This window comes from Cherax quadricarinatus, chromosome 89 (assembly GCF_038502225.1).
Source record: "Cherax quadricarinatus isolate ZL_2023a chromosome 89, ASM3850222v1, whole genome shotgun sequence".
Lineage (NCBI taxonomy): Eukaryota > Metazoa > Arthropoda > Malacostraca > Decapoda > Parastacidae > Cherax > Cherax quadricarinatus.
The window spans coordinates 5,912,055-5,933,641 of NC_091380.1; the positions used below are offsets into that span (position 1 = coordinate 5,912,055).

The 21,587-nt window shown below is 41.2% G+C and overlaps 1 long non-coding RNA gene across 2 annotated transcripts in view; it reads right to left on the minus strand.

Annotated features, from left to right (window-relative positions):
- Nucleotides 1-568: 568 nt before the first annotated feature.
- Nucleotides 569-21,587, minus strand: part of LOC128697197 (uncharacterized) — a 21,425-nt gene continuing 406 nt past the window's right edge. The window contains exons 1-4 of one of the 2 annotated variants that reach the window (XR_011394524.1): nt 17,898-17,993; nt 15,360-15,551; nt 6,793-6,955; nt 569-1,120 (exon numbers count right to left, since the gene is read on the minus strand). This is a non-coding gene — a long non-coding RNA (uncharacterized lncRNA). Of the gene's footprint in view, nt 1,121-6,792; nt 6,956-15,359; nt 15,552-17,897; nt 17,994-21,587 lie in introns of those variants that run through there. The other variant, XR_008408267.2, reaches the window with a different exon arrangement.

Sequence of the window (21,587 nt, forward strand, 5' to 3'; positions counted from 1 at the left end):
TGGTAGTACCTCCCTGGGTGGTTGTTGTCTACCAACCTACTACCACAGGATGGTAGTACCTCCCTGGGTGGTTGTTGTCTACCAACCTACTACCACAGGATGGTAGTACCTCCCTGGGTGGTTGTTGTCTACCAACCTACTACCACAGGACAGTAGTACCTCTCTGGGTGGTTGTTGTCTACCAACCTACTACCACAGGATGGTAGTACCTCCCTGGGTGGTTGTTGTCTACCAACCTACTACCACAGGATGGTAGTACCTTCCTGGGTGGTTGTTGTCTACCAACCTACTACCACAGGATGGTAGTACCTCCCTGGGTGGTTGTTGTCTACCAACCTACTACCACAGGATGGTAGTACCTCCCTGGGTGGTTGTTGTCTACCAACCTACTACCACAGGATGGTAGTACCTCCCTGGGTGGTTGTTGTCTACCAACCTACTACCACAGGACAGTAGTACCTCCCTGGGTGGTTGTTGTCTACCAACCTACTACCACAGGATGGTAGTACCTCCCTGGGTGGTTGCTGTCTACCAACCTACTACCACAGGATGGTAGTACCTCCCTGGGTGGTTGTTGTCTACCAACCTACTACCACAGGATGGTAGTACCTCCCTGGGTGGTTGCTGTCTACCAACCTACTCCCTAAGAAAATCATAAATACAGTGGTACCTTGGGATATGAACTTAATTTGTTCCAGAAGGCTGTTCGAGTGCCAATACCAAAAAATCTGTTCCCATAAGGTATAATGTAAATTAAATTAATCCATTTCAGACCCCCAAAAAACACTTACTAAAGCACTTACATAATTGTTCAAGTTTTTAGCTGTTCGTATCTTGAGGTACCATTGTAGTTATATTGAATTTTCACTGTGGGTGCAATATTTTAAATAGCAATAATGCTACAACCGAGGCATATATTTCCTAAGTTTTATTAACCTTGCCGTTACTGCCTTCCTTGACACGTGTAAATTTCATTGAAATCAAACCTGGTACAGCGTGCAGGATGGGGCGGCTACTGATCCTCAAGTCACTTTCTCAACATTCTTTCGAATTTGCTGCAAATTGTGGATTCCCTCTATTACAGTAATCAATGACTACTTTCTGCTTTACCAGCTAGTACCTGTTAACACAAAACTGTACTGTAAAACATGAATTAATAAACCAGGGTACGGGTGGGGTTAGAACTCATGGCAAGTGAGTCATGATTTCCCGAGTCATAAATTAATAATACTGTATTTTTGCTATGCATTTAATAAAATGGCTAAATATAATACTTAATTTGGCATTTAACAATTATAGATTGTAAACTCAATTTTTATTTCTCTTTATGTGGCACAAAGATAATTTTATATGGTAAAGTTTTATAAGCTGTAGTGTAGGCAGCAAGACAGTGATGGAGTGAATGATGATTAAAGTGTTTCTTCTTCTTTTCTGGGAAATGAATGATGTATTAATAAAACAAAACAAGGATAATGTAGTTTATGTGTTATTAAGGATTAAGGATTTTATTTCTTTGCATAGTTTACAATGTGTAATTATAATTTTGATTTGCTAAGTACAAAGAAAGCCACTATCGTGTCGGGGCATTTCGGGCAGACTACACTTAATGCTTAACAGACTACTTAATACTAGGTATATATCTTTCTTTCTTCTTTCATCACACCGGCAGTATCCCACCGAGGCAGGGTGGCCCAAAAGGAAAAACGAAAGTTTCTCCTTTTACATTTAGTAAGATATACAGGAGAAGAGGTTACTAGCCCCTTGCTCCCGGCATTTTCAACTCAATTCAATTCAAAGTTTATTCTCTATAAGGATTACAATGCTGAGTTTACAGAATTTGGTTATTGTTTGGTTTACATGTAGTAAAATAATAATTACAGAGTGTACCACTAGAACACCTAGCATGGCTAGGCATTTCGGGCAGACTTAGATTAAATCTTAAGTTTAAAATATTACAAATTATGAGGTAAGTTTGTATTATGGCTAAGTGACTAAATACTAGCTTGTGAGTTTAGAAATGTGAATGCTTTTGTTTTGGCACTATATATAGTTTCAGTATTGGAGTATCACAGGCCAACTTATGACTAGTTAAGATTCATTATTTTGAGATAGAGATTGATATTTCTATTTATGGTCAAATGGGTGAGTGAGTGTAAGTGTTAACCACCAGGTGGTATTCGTGTAATTAGTTGACAGGGTGTATCAGGGAGATAAGATGTTTTCTGATGGTAGTTTTGAAGGTGATGAATGTGTCTACAGTTTTAGAATTTTCAGGTAGGGTGTTCCAGATTTTAGGGCCTTTGACATACATTGAATTTTTGTAAAGGTTTAGTCGGACACGGGGAATGTCATAGAGATGTTTGTGTCTGGTGTTATGCCTGTGGGTTCTGTCACAACTATCAAGAAAGCATTTTAGGTCAAGGTTAATATTGGAATTTAAGGTCCTGTAGATGTAGATTGCACAGTAGTAAGTGTGGATGTACTGAACAGGGAGTAAGTTTAGGTCTATGAAGAGTGGGGGGGGTGTTGCCAGGGATGGGATTTAGTGATTATTCTTACTGCGGCTTTTTGTTGGGTTATTATTGACTTTAGGTGTGTTGCTGCAGTTGAACCCCAAGCACAGATAGCATAGGTGAGGTATGGATATGTAAGTGAATAGTATAGTGTGAGAAGGGCAGTTTGCGGCAAGTAGTATCGTATCTTGGAGAGGATCCCAACCGTTTTGGATACTTTTTTGGTTATGTGTTGGATATGGGTGCTGAAGTTCAGGTTGTTGTCGAGGTATAGGCCTAGGAATTTGCCCTCATTATGCCTGGCAATTAGAGTGTTGTCGATCTTAATGTTAATTTGCGCATATCCTGCTCTGTTACCAAACATAATGTAGTAGGGTTTGTCAGTGTTAAGCGTAAGTTAAGCTGTCATCCAAGTCGATAATTTGATCAGCTCCTCATTAACAATGGTGTTGAGGGTGGCAAGATTAGGGTGAGAGATGGCATAAGTCGTGTCGTCAGCAAAGAGAATGGGGTTAAGGTGTTGAGAAAGGTTTGGAAGATCAGTGATGTATATGAGGAAGAGCAGGGGACCAAGGACACTTCCCTGCGGAACTCCAGTATCAAGTGGCTGTGTTGTTGATGCTGTGTCTTTAATGGTGACATATTGATACCCATTAGTAAGGTAAGATTTGAAATATGCAAGCGCATGGCCTCTTATACCATAATGGTCAAGTTTGTGGAGTAGGATGCCGTGGTCTACTGTGTCAAAAGCTTTTCTTAAGTCAATAAAAATTCCTAGTGGATATTCCTTATTTTCCAATGCTGTGTAAAGCAGATCTAGCATTTTTATGATTGCATCGTTAGTGCTTTTATTTTTCCTGAATCCAAATTGGCAGGGGTTGAGTATGTTTTGTGCCGTTATAAATGAATATAGTCTCCTGTGCACGAGTTTCTCAAAGATTTTGGATAGCAATGGTAAGTTTGATATTGGCCTATAGTTGTTTAAATCTGTAGGGTCACCACCTTTATGTATTGGTGTAACCCTTGCCGTCTTGAGTAGTTTCAGGAAGGTGCTAGTTTCTAGTGACTTGTTAAAAAGTAATGAGATAGCATGTGAGAGGACATGGGCTGCTCTCTTGTACAATAATGGTGGGACATGAGACAGATTCCCTGAGTTATTTTTAAGTGACTTTATAATCTCGGTGACTTCCATGGGCTCAGTTGGAGCAAGATAGAAGGAATTTGGGAAATTCCCATCTAGGTAGTCCCCGGCATGGGCTTACGGAGGAAGAATTCTGTTCCACTTCCCCATGGAGATAAGAGGAAATAAACAAGAATAAGAACTAGAAAGAAAATAGAAGAAAACCCAGAGGGGTGTGTATATATATGCTTGTACATGTATGTGTAGTGTGACCTAAGTGTAAGTAGAAGTAGCAAGATGTACCTGAAATCTTGCATGTTTATGAGACAGAAAAAAGACACCAGCAATCCTACCATCATGTAAAACAATTACAGGCTTTCGTTTTACACTCACTTGGCAGGATGGTAGTACCTCCCTGGGTGGTTGTTGTCTACCAGCCTACTGCCACAGGATGGTAGTACCTCCCTGGGTGGTTGTTGTCTACCAACCTACTACCACAGGATGGTAGTACCTCCCTGGGTGGTTGTTGTCTACTAACCTACTACCACAGGACGGTAGTACCTCCCTGGGTGGTTGTTGTCTACCAACCTACTACCACAGGATGGTAGTACCTCCCTGGGTGGTTGCTGTCTACCAACCTACTACCACAGGATGGTAGTACCTCCCTGGGTGGTTGTTGTCTACCAGCCTACTGCCACAGGATGGTAGTACCTCCCTGGGTGGTTGTTGTCTACCAACCTACTACCACAGGATGGTAGTACCTCCCTGGGTGGTTGCTGTCTACCAACCTACTACCACAGGATGGTAGTACCTCCCTGGGTGGTTGTTGTCTACCAACCTACTACCACAGGATGGTAGTACCTCCCTGGGCGGTTGTTGTCTACCAACCTACTACCACAGGACGGTAGTACCTCCCTGGGTGGTTGTTGTCTACCAACCTACTACCACAGGACAGTAGTACCTCCCTGGGTGGTTGTTGTCTACCAACCTACTACCACAGGATGGTAGTACCTCCCTGGGTGGTTGTTGTCTACCAACCTACTACCACAGGATGGTAGTACCTCCCTGGGTGGTTGTTGTCTACCAACCTACTACCACAGGATGGTAGTACCTCCCTGGGTGGTTGTTGTCTACCAACCTACTACCACAGGACGGTAGTACCTCCCTGGGTGGTTGTTGTCTACCAACCTACTACCACAGGATGGTAGTACCTCCCTGGGTGGTTGTTGTCTACCAACCTACTACCACAGGATGGTAGTACCTCCCTGGGTGGTTGTCTACCAACCTACTACCACAGGACGGTAGTACCTCCCTGGGTGGTTGTCTACCAACCTACTACCACAGGATGGTAGTACCTCCCTGGGTGGTTGTTGTCTACCAACCTACTACCACAGGATGGTAGTACCTCCCTGGGTGGTTGTTGTCTACCAACCTACTACCACAGGATGGTAGTACCTCCCTGGGTGGTTGTCTACCAACCTACTACCACAGGACGGTATTACCTCCCTGGGTGGTTGTTGTCTACCAACCTACTACCACAGGATGGTCGTACCTCCCTGGGTGGTTGTTGTCTACCAACCTACTACCACAGGACAGTAGTACCTCCCTGGGTGGTTGTTGTCTACCAACCTACTACCACAGGATGGTAGTACCTCCCTGGGTGGTTGTTGTCTACCAACCTACTACCACAGGACAGTAGTACCTCCCTGGGTGGTTGTTGTCTACCAACCTACTACCACAGGATGGTAGTACCTCCCTGGGTGGTTGTTGTCTACCAACCTACTACCACAGGATGGTAGTACCTCCCTGGGTGGTTGTTGTCTACCAACCTACTACCACAGGATGGTAGTACCTCCCTGGGTGGTTGTTGTCTACCAACCTACTACCACAGGATGGTAGTACCTCCCTGGGTGGTTGTTGTCTACCAACCTACTACCACAGGATGGTAGTACCTCCCTGGGTGGTTGTTGTCTACTAACCTACTACCACAGGATGGTAGTACCTCCCTGGGTGGTTGTTGTCTACTAACCTACTACCACAGGATGGTAGTACCTCCCTGGGTGGTTGTCTACCAACCTACTACCACAGGATGGCAGTACCTCCCTGGGTGGTTGCTGTCTACTAACCTACTACCTAGGAGGTATATATATCATAGTAATAAAAGATTGTCAGACACAAAAGCCACTAGTATGAAATGCATTTTGGACAAACTTATCTTAATGCTCAAAGATTACTTAATTAAGAATCAGATAGAGAATGACATCAAAAAGCAAAAGTGCATTGAATTAAATAAATAAAAACAAGAATGTATTTAAAAAAGTGATCAGCAACTGATCATTTCCAATCATTCTGAACATACTGAGACTTAAACCATACCACGAGTGGGAGAGAACCCGCAGTCAGAGAGTCATAAAACTCCAGACTGAAGTGTTAGCCACTGGGTCCAGTGACTAACGAGTCAGTCTGGAGTTTTATGACTCTCTGACTGCGGGTTCTCTCCCCACCCATGGTATGATTTGTTTGCAATCGTGTCATTACAGTTTCGTGAGTCATACCGAGACTCAATCATTATTATTATAATCACAGGGAAATAAACCATACCGTCAGACTAAGTAGGGGGTGACTAATGTCTTGGATCAAGAGTTCTCCCACCAGCGTCAAGGAACCCATGTGATATTTTACTGTGGCAACATTTCGCTCTCCAGGAGCTTTATCAAGCTGAGGAGCTTGACAAAACTCCTGGAGAGCGAAACGTTGCTACAGTAAAATGCCACATTAGTTGCACTTGTGTCCTTTTACCTAACATATTCTTGGTAATTCTACCAATATTAATACAATCAAGGAACCCTTTCAATGGGTTAAGACACCTTTGATCTCTGAGTGAAAATATTGGTACTCCAGCAGCCCATCAATGGGCCAGGTTTGTCTGGCGCTTGCCTGGCCGAGCACATTTATAGTTGTGACACAGAATACTGTACATTGCCATGCGTGTTGCAAGAGGTGATTAAAATGCTGGGAACAAGGGGCCAGTAACCCCTTTTTCTGTATAAATTACTGAATGTAAAGAGAAGAAAAGCTTTTATTTCCTCTTTTTTGGGTCACCTTGCCTTGGTGGTGGTATGTTAAAAAAGAGAAAAAAAAAAGAAAAACAATCCCTACCTTTCATAGCCTGTCAGAAACATCACTTAGGAGCCTCCTGGTCAGTTACGTCTATAGGTTCTTAGAGTTCGTATAGAGAACTTGGTTAGCAGGTTCCAGTAACCCATCCCAGCAGCTGCACCAACAGGTAATACCAGTACTTCACAGGTAATTACACTACTCTCTGGAACACAAACATGCAGGATTACCAGAAGGAAGAATGTTCTCCAGTCTTTTTCAATTATTCACATAAAAATGCAGCTGAAGAGAATTTTTCAATTCCTCTTTTTATTTTTTTTTAGTCACCCTGCCTCAGTGGGAGATGACCAGTTTGCTAAAAAAAAAAAGAAATGTGGTTAACATTATGTGTACAATTCAACTTTCTGGTTTCCAGAGTAACATTAAAATAACTAATTTATATCAGAATCATACAAATATTCTAATTTATAGAATTGGAAGAATTTATTATTAAGGATAACCACTTTTACAATACATAGTGTACTGTAAATATTTATTCTGAGCAAATATATTCCTTCTTTAATTTAAATATTGAATCAAATAAGGCATATAGAATATACAACAGAGCATCACACTGAATACTGAGGTGTTATGGTAAAGTATTCTTAATGTACAGTACATAATACAGATAGAATAGATACAGTGAACCCCCGGTATTCGATGGCATCGGTATATGTTAAATCCGGTATTCAATACATTTTAACGCAAAAATTTTGCCTCGCCACTCGTTAAAAAACCCGCCACACGTGATTCGTCCAGGACGCGTCCACGTGAGTGCCAGTGTTTACAAACCAGCCAGTGTGCTCGCATCTAAGCATACATTCAGTACATTCCATATTACAACAGTGTTTTTGGTGCTTGTTTCTGCAAAATAAGTCACCGTGGGCCCCAAGAAAGCTTCTAGTGCCAACCCTGTGGTAAAAAGGGTGAGAATTAGTATGGAAATTAAGAAAGATTCTGAAGGGTTTTGGGCTAACCCTGAGAAGCCTATGCCAGTTGTGGGATCCATTGTGCCTACTTCAAAAATTAAGGAAATGTGTGCAAAGTGGGTTGACAAACCTTTATGGATGAAAATCACCCTAACACAGCTATTGCAAGCAGTGCCGATAACTATTACAATGACAATGTTGTGGCCCATTTTAGACAAATCATAAAGGAAAGGGAGGTACAGAGCTCTATGGACAGATTTGTTGTGCGACAGAAGTCCAGTGACTCTCAAGCCGGTCCTAGTGGCATTAAAAGAAGAAGGGAAGTAACCCCAGAAAAGGACTTGCTACCTCAAGTCCTAATGGAAGGGGATTCCCCTTCTAAACATTAACAACTTCGACACTCTCCCCTCCTCCCATCCCATCAATCATCACCAGATCTTCATTAAAGGTAAGTGTCATGTATTGTATTGTTAGTAGAGTACTACTAACTGTGCATGTCTTCTTCAGTTTGTGTGCATTAAACTTAATATTTCATGTGGTAAAACTTTTTTTTTCATAGTATTTTTGGGTGTCTTGCACGGATTAATTTGATTTCCATTATTTCTCATGGGGAAAATTAATTCGTCTTCCGATAATTTTGGCATACGATGAGCTCTCCCCGTTATAACGGGGGTCCACTGTATATACCGTATCTGTAGATCACAAATTCGCACAAACCATTAAAAACTAAGACCGTGCAAATTTAAGGTCTGGTACCAGATGCTACAACAGGCTTAAAATTTAGTTACTGTATTCAATAAAGAAATTAACAATATATTTCATTTATTTAAGTTTCAAGGCGGCCTTAAACAGTAAAAATGGACTAGAATCTACAAAACATGAAAGAAATAAAAGTAAGCTATAACTGTACATTGATGATATCACCGGGAGGTAAATAAACATCTCACGAAGTGACGCACATCTTCTCATGGGCTGGAAGGTGATTATTACACTAGCAGAATAACAAATAACCTGCACATAGAGAGAAATAACCTGCACATAGGAGAGAGAAATAACCTGCACATAGGAGAGAGAAATAACCTGCACATAGGAGAGAGAAATAACCTGCACATAGGAGAGAGAAATAACCTGCACATAGGAGAGAGAAATAACCTGCACATAGAGAGAAATAACCTGCACATAGGAGAGAGAAATAACCTGCACATAGAGAGAAATAACCTGCACATAGGAGAGAGAAATAACCTGCACATAGGAGAGAGAAATAACCTGCACATAGGAGAGAGAAATAACCTGCACATAGGAGAGAGAAATAACCTGCACATAGGAGAGAGAAATAACCTGCACATAGGAGACAGAGATAACCTGCACATAGGAGAGAGAAATAACCTGCACATAGAGAGAAATAACCTGCACATAGGAGAGAGAAATAACCTGCACATAGAGAGAAATAACCTGCACATAGGAGAGAGAAACAACCTGCACATAGGAGAGAGAAACAACCTGCACATAGGAGAGAGAAATAACCTGCACATAGAGAGAAATAACCTGCACATAGGAGAGAGAAATAGCCTGCACATAGGAGAGAGAAATAACCTGCACATAGGAGAGAGAAATAACCTGCACACAGGAGAGATAAATAACCTGCACATAGGAGAGAAATAACCTGCACATAGGAGAGAGAAATAACCTGCACATAGGAGAAATAACCTGCACATAGGAAGGAGAAATAACCTGCACATAGGAGAGAGAAATAACCTGCACATAGGAAGGAGAAATAACCTGCACATAGGAGAGAGAAATAACCTGCACATAGGAGAGAGAGATAGCCTGCACATAGGAGAGAGAAATAACCTGCACATAGGAGATAGAAATAACCTGCACATAGGAGAGAGAAATAACCTGCACATAGGAGATAGAAATAACCTGCACATAGGAGAGAGAAATAACCTGCACATAGGAGATAGAAATAACCTGCACATAGGAGACAAATAACCTGCACATAGGAGAGAGAAATAACCTGCACATAGGAGAGAGAAATAACCTGCACATAGGAGAGAGAGATAACCTGCACATAGGAGAGAGAAATAACCTGCACATAGGAGATAGAAATAACCTGCACATAGGAGAGAGAAATAACCTGCACATAGGAGATAGAAATAACCTGCACATAGGAGAGAGAAATAACCTGCACATAGGAGAAATAACCTGCACATAGGAGAGAGAAATAACCTGCACATAGGAGAGAGAAATAACCTGCACATAGGAGATAGAAATAACCTGCACATAGGAGGGAGAAATAACCTGCACATAGGAGAGAAATAACCTGCACATAGGAGAGAGAAATAACCTGCACATAGGAGAGAGAAATAACCTGCACATAGGAGAGAGAAATAACCTGCACATAGGAGATAGAAATAATCTGCACATAGGAGGGAGAAATAACCTGCACATAGGAGAGAAATAACCTGCACATAGGAGAGAGAAATAACCTGCACATAGGAGAGAGAAATAACCTGCACATAGGAGAGAGAAATAACCTGCACATAGGAGAAATAACCTGCACATAGGAAGGAGAAATAACCTGCACATAGGAGAGAGAAATAACCTGCACATAGGAGAAATAACCTGCACATAGGAAGGAGAAATAACCTGCACATAGGAGAGAGAAATAACCTGCACATAGGAGAGAGAAATAACCTGCACATAGGAAGGAGAAATAACCTGCACATAGGAGAGAGAAATAACCTGCACATAGGAGAGAGAAATAACCTGCACATAGGAAGGAGAAATAACCTGCACATAGGAGAGAGAAATAACCTGCACATAGAGAGAAATAACCTGCACATAGGAGAGAGAAATAACCTGCACATAGGAGAGAAAAATAACCTGCACATAGGAGAGAGAAATAACCTGCACATAGGAGAGAGAAATAACCTGCACATAGGAGAGAGAAATAACCTGCACATAGGAGAGAGAAATAACCTGCACATAGGAGAGAGAAATAACCTGCACATAGGAGAGAGAAATAACCTGCACTTAGGAGAGAGAAATAACCTGCACATAGGAGAGACAAATAACCTGCACATAGGAGATAGAAATAACCTGCACATAGGAGAGAGAAATAACCTGCACATAGGAGAGACAAATAACCTGCACATAGGAGAGAGAAATAACCTGCACATAGGAGGGAGAAATAACCTGCACATAGGAGAGAAATAACCTGCACATAGAGAGAAATAACCTGCACATAGGAGAGAGAAATAACCTGCACATAGAAATAACCTGCACATAGAGAGAAATAACCTGCACATAGGAGAGAGAAATAACCTGCACATAGGAGAGAGAAATAACCTGCACATAGGAGAGAGAAATAACCTGCACATAGGGAGAAATAACCTGAGAAATAACCTGCACATAGAGAGAAATAACCTGCACATAGGAGAGAGAAATAACCTGCACATAGGAGAGAGAAATAACCTGCACATAGGAGAGAGAAATAACCTGCACATAGGAGAGAGAAATAACCTGCACATAGGAGAGAGAGAAATAACCTGCACATAGGAGAAATAACCTGCACATAGGAGAGAGAAATAACCTGCACATAGGAGAGAGAAATAACCTGCACATAGGAGAGAGAAATAACCTGCACATAGGAGAGAGAAATAACCTGCACATAGGAGAGAGAAATAACCTGCACATAGGAGAGAGAAATAACCTGCACATAGGAGGAGAGAAATAACCTGCACATAGGAGAGAGAAATAACCTGCACTTAGGAGAGAGAAATAACCTGCACATAGGAGAGAGAAATACCTGCACCTGCACATAGGAGAGAGAAATAACCTGCACATAGGAGAGAGAAATAACCTGCACATAGGAGATAGAAATAACCTGCACATAGGAGGGAGAAATAACCTGCACATAGGAGAGAAATAACCTGCACATAGGAGAGAGAAATAACCTGCACATAGGAGAGAGAAATAACCTGCACATAGGAGAGAGAAATAACCTGCACATAGGAGATAGAAATAATCTGCACATAGGAGGGAGAAATAACCTGCACATAGGAGAGAAATAACCTGCACATAGGAGAGAGAAATAACCTGCACATAGGAGAGAGAAATAACCTGCACATAGGAGAGAGAAATAACCTGCACATAGGAGAGAGAAATAACCTGCACATAGGAGAGAGAAATAACCTGCACATAGGAGAGAGAAATAACCTGCACATAGGAGAGAGAAATAACCTGCACATAGGAGAGAGAAATAACCTGCACATAGGAGAGAGAAATAACCTGCACATAGGAGAGAGAAATAACCTGCACATAGGAGAGAGAAATAACATGGACGTGGGAGAGAGAAATAACCTGCACATAGAAATAACCTGAGAGAGAAATAACCTGCACATAGGAGAGAGAAATAACCTGCACATAGGAGAGAGAAATAACCTGCACATAGGAGAGAGAAATAACCTGCACATAGGAGGAGAAATAACCTGCACATAGAAATAACCTGCACATAGGAGGAGAAATAACCTGCACATAGGAGAGAGAAATAACCTGCACATAGGAGAGAGAAATAACCTGCACATAGGAAGGAGAAATAACCTGCACATAGAGAGAAATAACCTGCACATAGGAGATAGAAATAACCTGCACATAGGAGAGAGAAATAACCTGCACATAGGAGAGAGAAATAACCTGCACATAGGAGAGAGAAATAACCTGCACATAGGAGAGAGAAATAACCTGCACATAGGAGAGAGAAATAACCTGCACATAGGAGAGAGAAATAACCTGCACATAGGAGAGAGAAATAACCTGCACATAGGAGAGAGAAATAACCTGCACATAGGAGATAGAAATAACCTGCACATAGGAGAGAGAAATAACCTGCACATAGGAGAGATAGCCTGCACATAGGAGAGAGAAATAACCTGCACATAGGAGATAGAAATAACCTGCACATAGGAGAGAGAAATAACCTGCACATAGGAGATAGAAATAACCTGCACATAGGAGAGAGAAATAACCTGCACATAGGAGATAGAAATAACCTGCACATAGGAGAGAGAAATAACCTGCACATAGGAGAGAGAAATAACCTGCACATAGGAGAGAGAAATAACCTGCACATAGGAGAGAGAGATAACCTGCACATAGGAGAGAGAAATAACCTGCACATAGGAGATAGAAATAACCTGCACATAGGAGATAGAAATAACCTGCACATAGGAGAGAGAAATAACCTGCACATAGGAGATAGAAATAACCTGCACATAGGAGAGAGAAATAACCTGCACATAGGAGGGAGAAATAACCTGCACATAGGAGAGAAATAACCTGCACATAGGAGAAATAACCTGCACATAGGAGAGAGAAATAACCTGCACATAGGAGAGAGAAATAACCTGCACATAGGAGATAGAAATAATCTGCACATAGGAGGGAGAAATAACCTGCACATAGGAGAGAGAAATAACCTGCACATAGGAGAGAGAAATAACCTGCACATAGGAGAGAGAAATAACCTGCACATAGGAGATAGAAAGAACCTGCACATAGGAGAGAGAAATAACCTGCACATAGGAGAGAAATAACCTGCACATAGGAGAGAGAAATAACCTGCACATAGGAAGGAGAAATAACCTGCACATAGGAGAGAGAAATAACCTGCACATAGGAGAGAGAAATAACCTGCACATAGGAGAGAGAAATAACCTGCACATAGGAGAAATAACCTGCACATAGGAAGGAGAAATAACCTGCACATAGGAGAGAGAAATAACCTGCACATAGGAGAGAGAAATAACCTGCACATAGGAAGGAGAAATAACCTGCACATAGGAGAGAGAAATAACCTGCACATAGGAGAGAGAAATAACCTGCACATAGGAGAGAGAAATAACCTGCACATAGGAGAGAGAAATAACCTGCACATAGGAGAGAGAAATAATCTGCACATAGGAGAGAGAAATAACCTGCACATAGGAGAGAGAAATAACCTGCACATAGGAAGGAGAAATAACCTGCACATAGGAGAGAGAAATAACCTGCACATAGGAGAGAGAAATAACCTGCACATAGGAGAGAGAAATAACCTGCACATAGGAGAGAGAGATAACCTGCACATAGGAGAGAGAAATAACCTGCACATAGGAGAGAGAAATAACCTGCACATAGGAGAAATAACTTGCACATAGGAGAGAGAAATAACCTGCACATAGGAGAGAGAAATAACCTGCACATAGGAGAGAGAAATAACCTGCACATAGGAGAGAGAAATAACCTGCACATAGGAGAGAGAAATAACCTGCACATAGGAGAAATAACCTGCACATAGGAGAAATAACCTGCACATAGGAGAAATAACCTGCACATAGGAGAGAGAAATAACCTGCACATAGGAGAGAGAAATAACCTGCACATAGGAGAGAGAAATAACCTGCACATAGGAGAGAGAAATAACCTGCACATAGGAGAGAGAAATAACCTGCACATAGGAGAGAGAAATAACCTGCACATAGGAGAGAGAAATAACCTGCACATAGGAGAGAGAAATAACCTGCACATAGGAGAGAGAAATAACCTGCACATAGGAGAGAGAAATAACCTGCACATAGGAGAGAGAAATAACCTGCACATAGGAGAGAGAAATAACCTGCACATAGGAGAGAGAAATAACCTGCACATATGAGAGAGAAATAACCTGCACATAGGAGAGAGAAATAACCTGCACATAGGAGAGAGAAATAACCTGCACATAGGAGAGAGAAATAACCTGCACATAGGAGAGAGAAATAACCTGCACATAGGAGAGAGAAATAACCTGCACATAGGAGAGAGAAATAACCTGCACATAGGAGAGAGAAATAACCTGCACATAGGAGAGAGAAATAACCTGCACATAGGAGAGAGAAATAACCTGCACATAGGAGATAGAAATAACCTGCACATAGGAGATAGAAATAATCTGCACATAGGAAGGAGAAATAACCTGCACATAGGAGAGAGAAATAACCTGCACATAGGAGAGAGAAATAACCTGCACATAGGAGAGAGAAATAACCTGCACATAGGAGAGAGAGAAGCTTATGACGACACTTCAGTCTGACTTGGAGCATTCACAGTGTGACTTGTAAATAATCCAAGTGGGACCAAAACATCGCCATAAGCTTCTCTCTCCTATGTGCGGCTTATTTATATATTGCTCCAATTATGGTATTATGCCTTTTTGTTATACAAATAACCCGCACATAAAAGAGAGAAGCTTACGATGACGTTTCGGTCTGACTTGGACCATTTACAAAGTCACACTAACCAGAAGTGGAGCAGGACGGCTATATATAGGCAGGAAGAGGTGGTAGTAGTAGTAGTAGTACAAGAATGGTATATAATATCGACAAGATGAAATTAAGACACACGCTCAACACCCGGGCATCCCTATCGTAGACGTTTTGCCATGGTCCAAGTCGGACCGAAACGTCGTCATAAGCTTCTCTCTTTTATGTGCGGGTTATTTGTGTATCGTTCCAGTCACGGTATTGTGCCTTTTTTTGTTATTTATGCCTTTTTGTTCCTTACAACCCCTAATATGCAATAATTCTTGACATTTTATAAGGTTAGGACAAGAGCTTTGTTTACCTTATACATTTATCCTGCAGGATGGTTTTTCTGTGGCACACTCCAGAGAAACAGGAAATGCAGCTGGGCAAGGGAAGTGTGCCCATGGAGTTGTCTGGGGCTTGGAGACCAACATCTATACAGGAATCCTCCTCCTCCTCCAAGGGGCTAAACTTAAGGCCATGTTCCCCTTCATCACATTCAGATATTTATCTGCAAACAAATCAGACATTGGTAAGGGAATAATAAAAGCCTAATACAGTGGAACCCCGCCTAACGATCAGCTCCCAACTTGACCAATTATATAAGTGTATTTTTGTAAGTGTTTTTGTAGGTGTATTTTTGGGGTCTGAAACGGACTAATCTAATTCACAATATTTCTTATGGGAACAAATTCGGTCTATAACGGCACCCAAACAGACTTCTGGATTGAAATAATATCGTTATGCGGGGGTCCACTGTATATAAAGTAACATTTTAACCCGTAAACGGTCCAAGCAGATTTACGTTCACATGTGTAGTGCTACAAAAGTAGATCTACGTTTTTTTTACATATTTTCAAATATAACAAAAAAGAAGTAGATCAAAGTTTTTTACACATTTTCAAATGTAGACAAACAAAAAGAAGATCTACTTTTTTATATACTTTCAAATGTTGAAAAAACGTATACAGTGGACCCCCGCATAACGATCACCTCCAAATGTGACCAATTATGTAAGTGTATTTATGTAAGTGCGTTTGTACGTGTATGTTTGGGGGTCTGAAATGGACTAATCTACTTCACAATATTCCTTATGGGAATAAATTCAGTCAGTACTGGCACCTGAACATACTTCTGGAGTGAAAAAATATCGTTAACCGGGGGTCCACTGTATATATGTTTTGACCGTTTATGGGTTAAAAGGCTCATGCACTAGTCGGCGTTGTCCAGCGGTGAGAGTAGCGACTCTCACCGCTGAGGTCCAGGTAATAAACCCCGGACATTAACATAAAAAAAGGCTCATATTATGATTTGCATTATTGGAAGGACTCGAACTAATACTTTAATAATAGTTATATTTACCATATTCAAAAAAGAAAAACTAATTATGTTCTGGTAAATGAATAAGACAATGTTTATCACTATAACAAAACACAAAATACAGTAGTAAAGAAAAGATATTATGAGGTAAGAGATACATAGAATATCCTCCTGAGAAACATCAGAATAATACTGTATCTCACTCTGACTGAAGACTGTGTGTCTACCTAGAGGATGTTCCGGGGATCAACACCCTCGTCCATGACCAGACCTGACTGTGGATCAGGGCCTAATCAACCAGGCTGTTACTGCTGGCTGCATGTGGTCCAACGTACAAACCACAGCCTGGCTGATCTGGCACCGACTGTCTAACTCCCAAATAAAGTGAGGAAACCTTAATAATAGTGCATCGTACAGTATATACAATGGGTCCCCAATTTCTGTTCATTCTCAAAAAAATTTATCAATAATATGTTTTGCTCCATTTATTGGGAAATGTAGTGTGTCATAGCTTACCTTACCTCTGATATACCTTTGAAGAGCTTCGAGAGTTTGACTAGTCTTGGAGCCCAGCCATGGGCCAGGCTCATCTGGTCCTTGGTAAATTTTTGCTAACAGATGGCAACTGAACCTGACCAAAGCAATCTAACTTCTCTAAACATATATAAACACAGAAATTTACAATAAGCAATACAGTACATATGTACAAAAGCACCAGGAGGATGGACTGGAAATGCAATAGTATAGATACAAATTTCTAGGATTATACAAAGAGACATAAGAGAAAAAAAAGTTGGAAAAAATCAAGGCCAAGAAAAAAAAAAACAGAAGTGCAATGGTAAATGATAAAACAATAATAATTAATATACAGAATAATAATTAAGCAGACAAACTAAAAGTTATAACACTAATATATAATGTAGTAAACCCTCCATTTAATGGACTTCCATTTAACAGACTCTGGAAATAGATAACAGAGTCCACTGGAACAACAGATTTGGAAACAACAGATGAAGTGTTGTGTAACGATCATGGAAAGAATGCAGAGCACAAAAATTAAAAAGCAATGTGGAGTGAGCAAGGGAATAATACAGAGGGGCTGAAGATGGGTCACTGAGGTGGTGTGGGCGTGTATACAGGATGGACAGGGATAGGCTGATGAAGGAGAGGTCTATAAATCATGGGTGGAAGGAAAGAGGAGGAGGAGGAGGAGGTTGTCCCAGAACAGTTAGTTATTCAGGTGTATAGGTAAACAAATACAATTACATAGATTATCATGCAAAACAACCACTGTGAAAGAGTAGTGAAATTCCAAGCGCTTTTGTGACTACTCACATTGTCAAGGAACTATGAAAGTAATACATCAAAGGAAGGCAATTGTATTACTTTCATAGTTCCTTGACAATGTGAGGTGTCATGAAAGCGTTTGGAATTTCACTACTCTTTCATAGTGGTTGCTTTGCATATTTTAAAATCACCTGTTTACTGTGATCTTATTGCATAGATTATCATATATAGCAACACATGTGTAGATTACCCAGGATAATCCAAGAAAGAGAAGGTGACTTATTTCCATTGGGGTCTTTGATATTTCCACTGGGGCCTTGGAGCTGGAGGGAGTAAGTTTATTTAGGCACGGGTACACATAAGTACAAATATCATACATAGTGCAAATTACCTAGGATAACCCAAAGAAGTCAAGGTTCTGCATAACCATACAGAAAAATCCTTTAATGTTATTATAATCAAATGAAAGCGCTAAACCTACCAGGGTCATACAGCGGGAAACTTCACGAGCAAATTGTGTGAGAGTGGTAACGCCTTTGCTTCACAGTGTCGTAAGTTCACACACTGAGTTAACTTTGGTGGCTAACCCTCCAAGTTAAAAAACTTCAATCTTAAAATAACAAGGACTTAGATCTCATATAGTATACACTGTTAAAAACATTTGGAATGGCAATTAAGTTTATCTAAATACAAGAACAATTATCATACCTAGATACGTTTCAATTACAGTGGAACCTCAAAAATCGAACTGCTCCCAACACGACCAATTATGTAAGTGTATTTTTGTAAGTGCTTTTATAAGTGTATTTTTGAGGGTCTGATATGGACTAATTTAATTTACATTATTCCTGATGGGAATAAATTCATTCGGTAAAGGCACTCGAACAGCCTTCTGGACCGAAGAAAGTTCGATATTTGAGGTTCCACTGTACCTACGATAACATCCCCTCTCCCCCCCAAAAAAGTCAGAAAGTGACTTATTTCCACTGGGATCCTTGAATTATTTCCACTTGGGTTGAACTTAAAGCACGTCTGTCATCACAAATGGAATGTTTTGTTTTACGATCCTCTTGAAAGTAAATTAGTCAAGTTTTCAGAGGTGTACTGTCCTGCCTCAGTGGCCAGGTAGTGCCCATGATGTGCCAATGCCAGGGTAGTGCCCATGATGTGCCAGTGCCAGGGTAGTGCCCATGATGTGCCAGTGTAGTGCCCATGATGTGCCAGTGCCAGGGTAGTGCCCATGATGTGCCAGTGCTAGGGTAGTGCCCATGATGTGCCAGTGCCAGGGTAGTGCCCATGATATACCAGTGCCAGGGTAGTGCCCATGATATACCAGTGCCAGGGTAGTGCCCATGATGTGCCAGTGCCAGGGTAGTGCCCATGATGTGCCAGTGCCAGGGTAGTGCCCATGATGTGCCAGTGCCAGGGAAGTGCCCATGTGCCAGTGCCAGTGCCCTGTAATAGTTCTTCTTATGGTTAGTAATAACGGTTGAATTACCAAGTATTATTATTATAATCCAGGAGAATCACTAAACCCGTAGGATTATACAACGCCTGTGGAGGGATTATAATCAAATAAAGCGATAAACTGACAAGGGTCATGCAGTGTGGGGGGGGGGGGAAGGATGGAGGGTATTCAGACTTAATTCAGGGAACTGGAGCACAGATCCAATTCCCTAGATCAAGAGCCCCTCACCAGCATCAAGGAACCTCCCTCGAAGGGAAATTACCTAAAAAATGTTAAGTAAATGGCTTGACAAAAATCTTGGAGAGCGAAACATTGCCACAGTGTCAGATTAGTTGTATCTGTGTTCATTTACTTAGCATTTTCTTAGTAATGAGAGTTATCCAGGAAGTTATCATATTGTCAGAGGATAAATTAACATGGGATGGTGTGACCGTCGTCTCAAGAATAAATTAATGTGGGATGCTGTGACCGTCGTCTCAAGAATAAATTAATGTGGGATGCTGTGACCGTCGTCTCAAGAATAAATTAACATGAGATGCTGTGACCGTCGTCTCAAGAATAAATTAACGTGAGATGCTGTGACCGTCGTCTCAAGAATAAATTAACGTGAGATGCTGTGACCGTCGTCTCAAGAATAAATTAACATGAGATGCTGTGACCATCGTCTCAAGAATAAATTAATGTGGGATGCTGCGACCGTCATCTCAAGAATAAATTAACGTGAGATGCTGTGACCGTTGTCTCAAGAATAAATTAATGTGGGATGCTGTGACCATCGTCTCAAGAATAAATTAATGTGGGATGCTGTGATCGTCGTCTCAAGAATAAATTAATGTGGGATGCTGTGACCGTCGTGTCAAGAATAAATTAATGTGGGATGCTGTGACCATCGTCTCAAGAATAAATTAATGTGGGATGCTGTGACCGTCGTCTCAAGAATAAATTAACATGAGATGCTGTGACCGTCGTCTCAAGAATAAATTAATGTGGGATGCTGTGACCGTCGTCTCAAGAATAAATTAACGTGAGATGCTGTGACCGTCGTCTCAAGAATAAATTAACATGAGATGCTGTGACCATCGTCTCAAGAATAAATTAATGTGGGATGCTGCGACCGTCGTCTCAAGAATAAATTAACGTGAGATGCTGTGACCATTGTCTCAAGAATAAATTAACATGAGATGCTGTGACCGTCGTCTCAAGAATAAATTAATGTGGGATGCTGTGACCGTTGTCTCAAGAATAAATTAACATGAGATGCTGTGGCCGTCGTCTCAAGAATAAATTAATGTGGGATGCTGTGACCGTCGTCTCAAGAATAAATTAACGTGGGATGCTGTGACCGTCGTCTCAAGAATAAATTAAAGTGGGATGCTGTGATTGTCGTCTCAAGAATAAATTAACATGAGATGCTGTGACCGTCGTCTCAAGAATAAATTAATGTGGGATGCTGTGACCGTCGTCTCAAGAATAAATTAACGTGAGATGCTGTGACAGTCGTCTCAAGAATAAATTAACATGAGATGCTGTGACCGTTGTCTCAAGAATAAATTAACATGAGATGCTGTGACCGTCGTCTCAAGAATAAATTAACATGAGATGCTGTGACCGTCGTCTCAAGAATAAATTAACATGAGATGCTGTGACCGTCGTCTCAAGAATAAATTAACATGAGATGCTGTGACCGTCGTCTCAAGAATAAATTAACATGAGATGCTGTGACCATCGTCTCAAGAATAAATTAATGTGGGATGCTGTGACCGTCGTCTCAAGAATAAATTAACGTGAGATGCTGTGACTGTTGTCTCAAGAATAAATTAACATGAGATGCTGTGACCGTCGTCTCAAGAATAAATTAACGTGAGATGCTGTGACCGTCGTCTCAAGAATAAATTAATGTGAGATGCTGTGACTGTCGTCTCAAGAATAAATTAACGTGAGATGCTGTGACCGTCGTCTCAAGAATAAATTAATGTGAGATGCTGTGACTGTCGTCTCAAGAATAAATTAATGTGAGATGCTGTGACTGTCGTCTCAAGAATAAATTAATGTGAGATGCTGTGACCGTCGTCTCAAGAATAACATGGGATGCTGTGACCGTCGTCTCAAGAATAAATTAACGTGAGATGCTGTAAGATAAGATTTCGTTCGGATTTTTAACCCCGGAGGGTTAGCCACCCAGGATAACCCAAGAAAGTCAGTGCGTCATCGACTGTCTAACTTATTTCCATTGTGGTCCTTAATCTTGTCCTCCAGGATGCGACCCACACCAGTCGACTAACACCCAGGTACTTATTTGCTGCTAGGTGAACAGGACAACAGGTGTAAGGAAACGTGTCGGAATTTCCACCCGCCGGGAATCGAACCCGGGCCCTCCGTGTGTGAAGCGGGAGCTTTAGCCACCAGGCCACCGTCTCAAGAATAACGTGGGATGCTGTGACTGTCGTCTCAAGAATAAATTAACGTGGGATG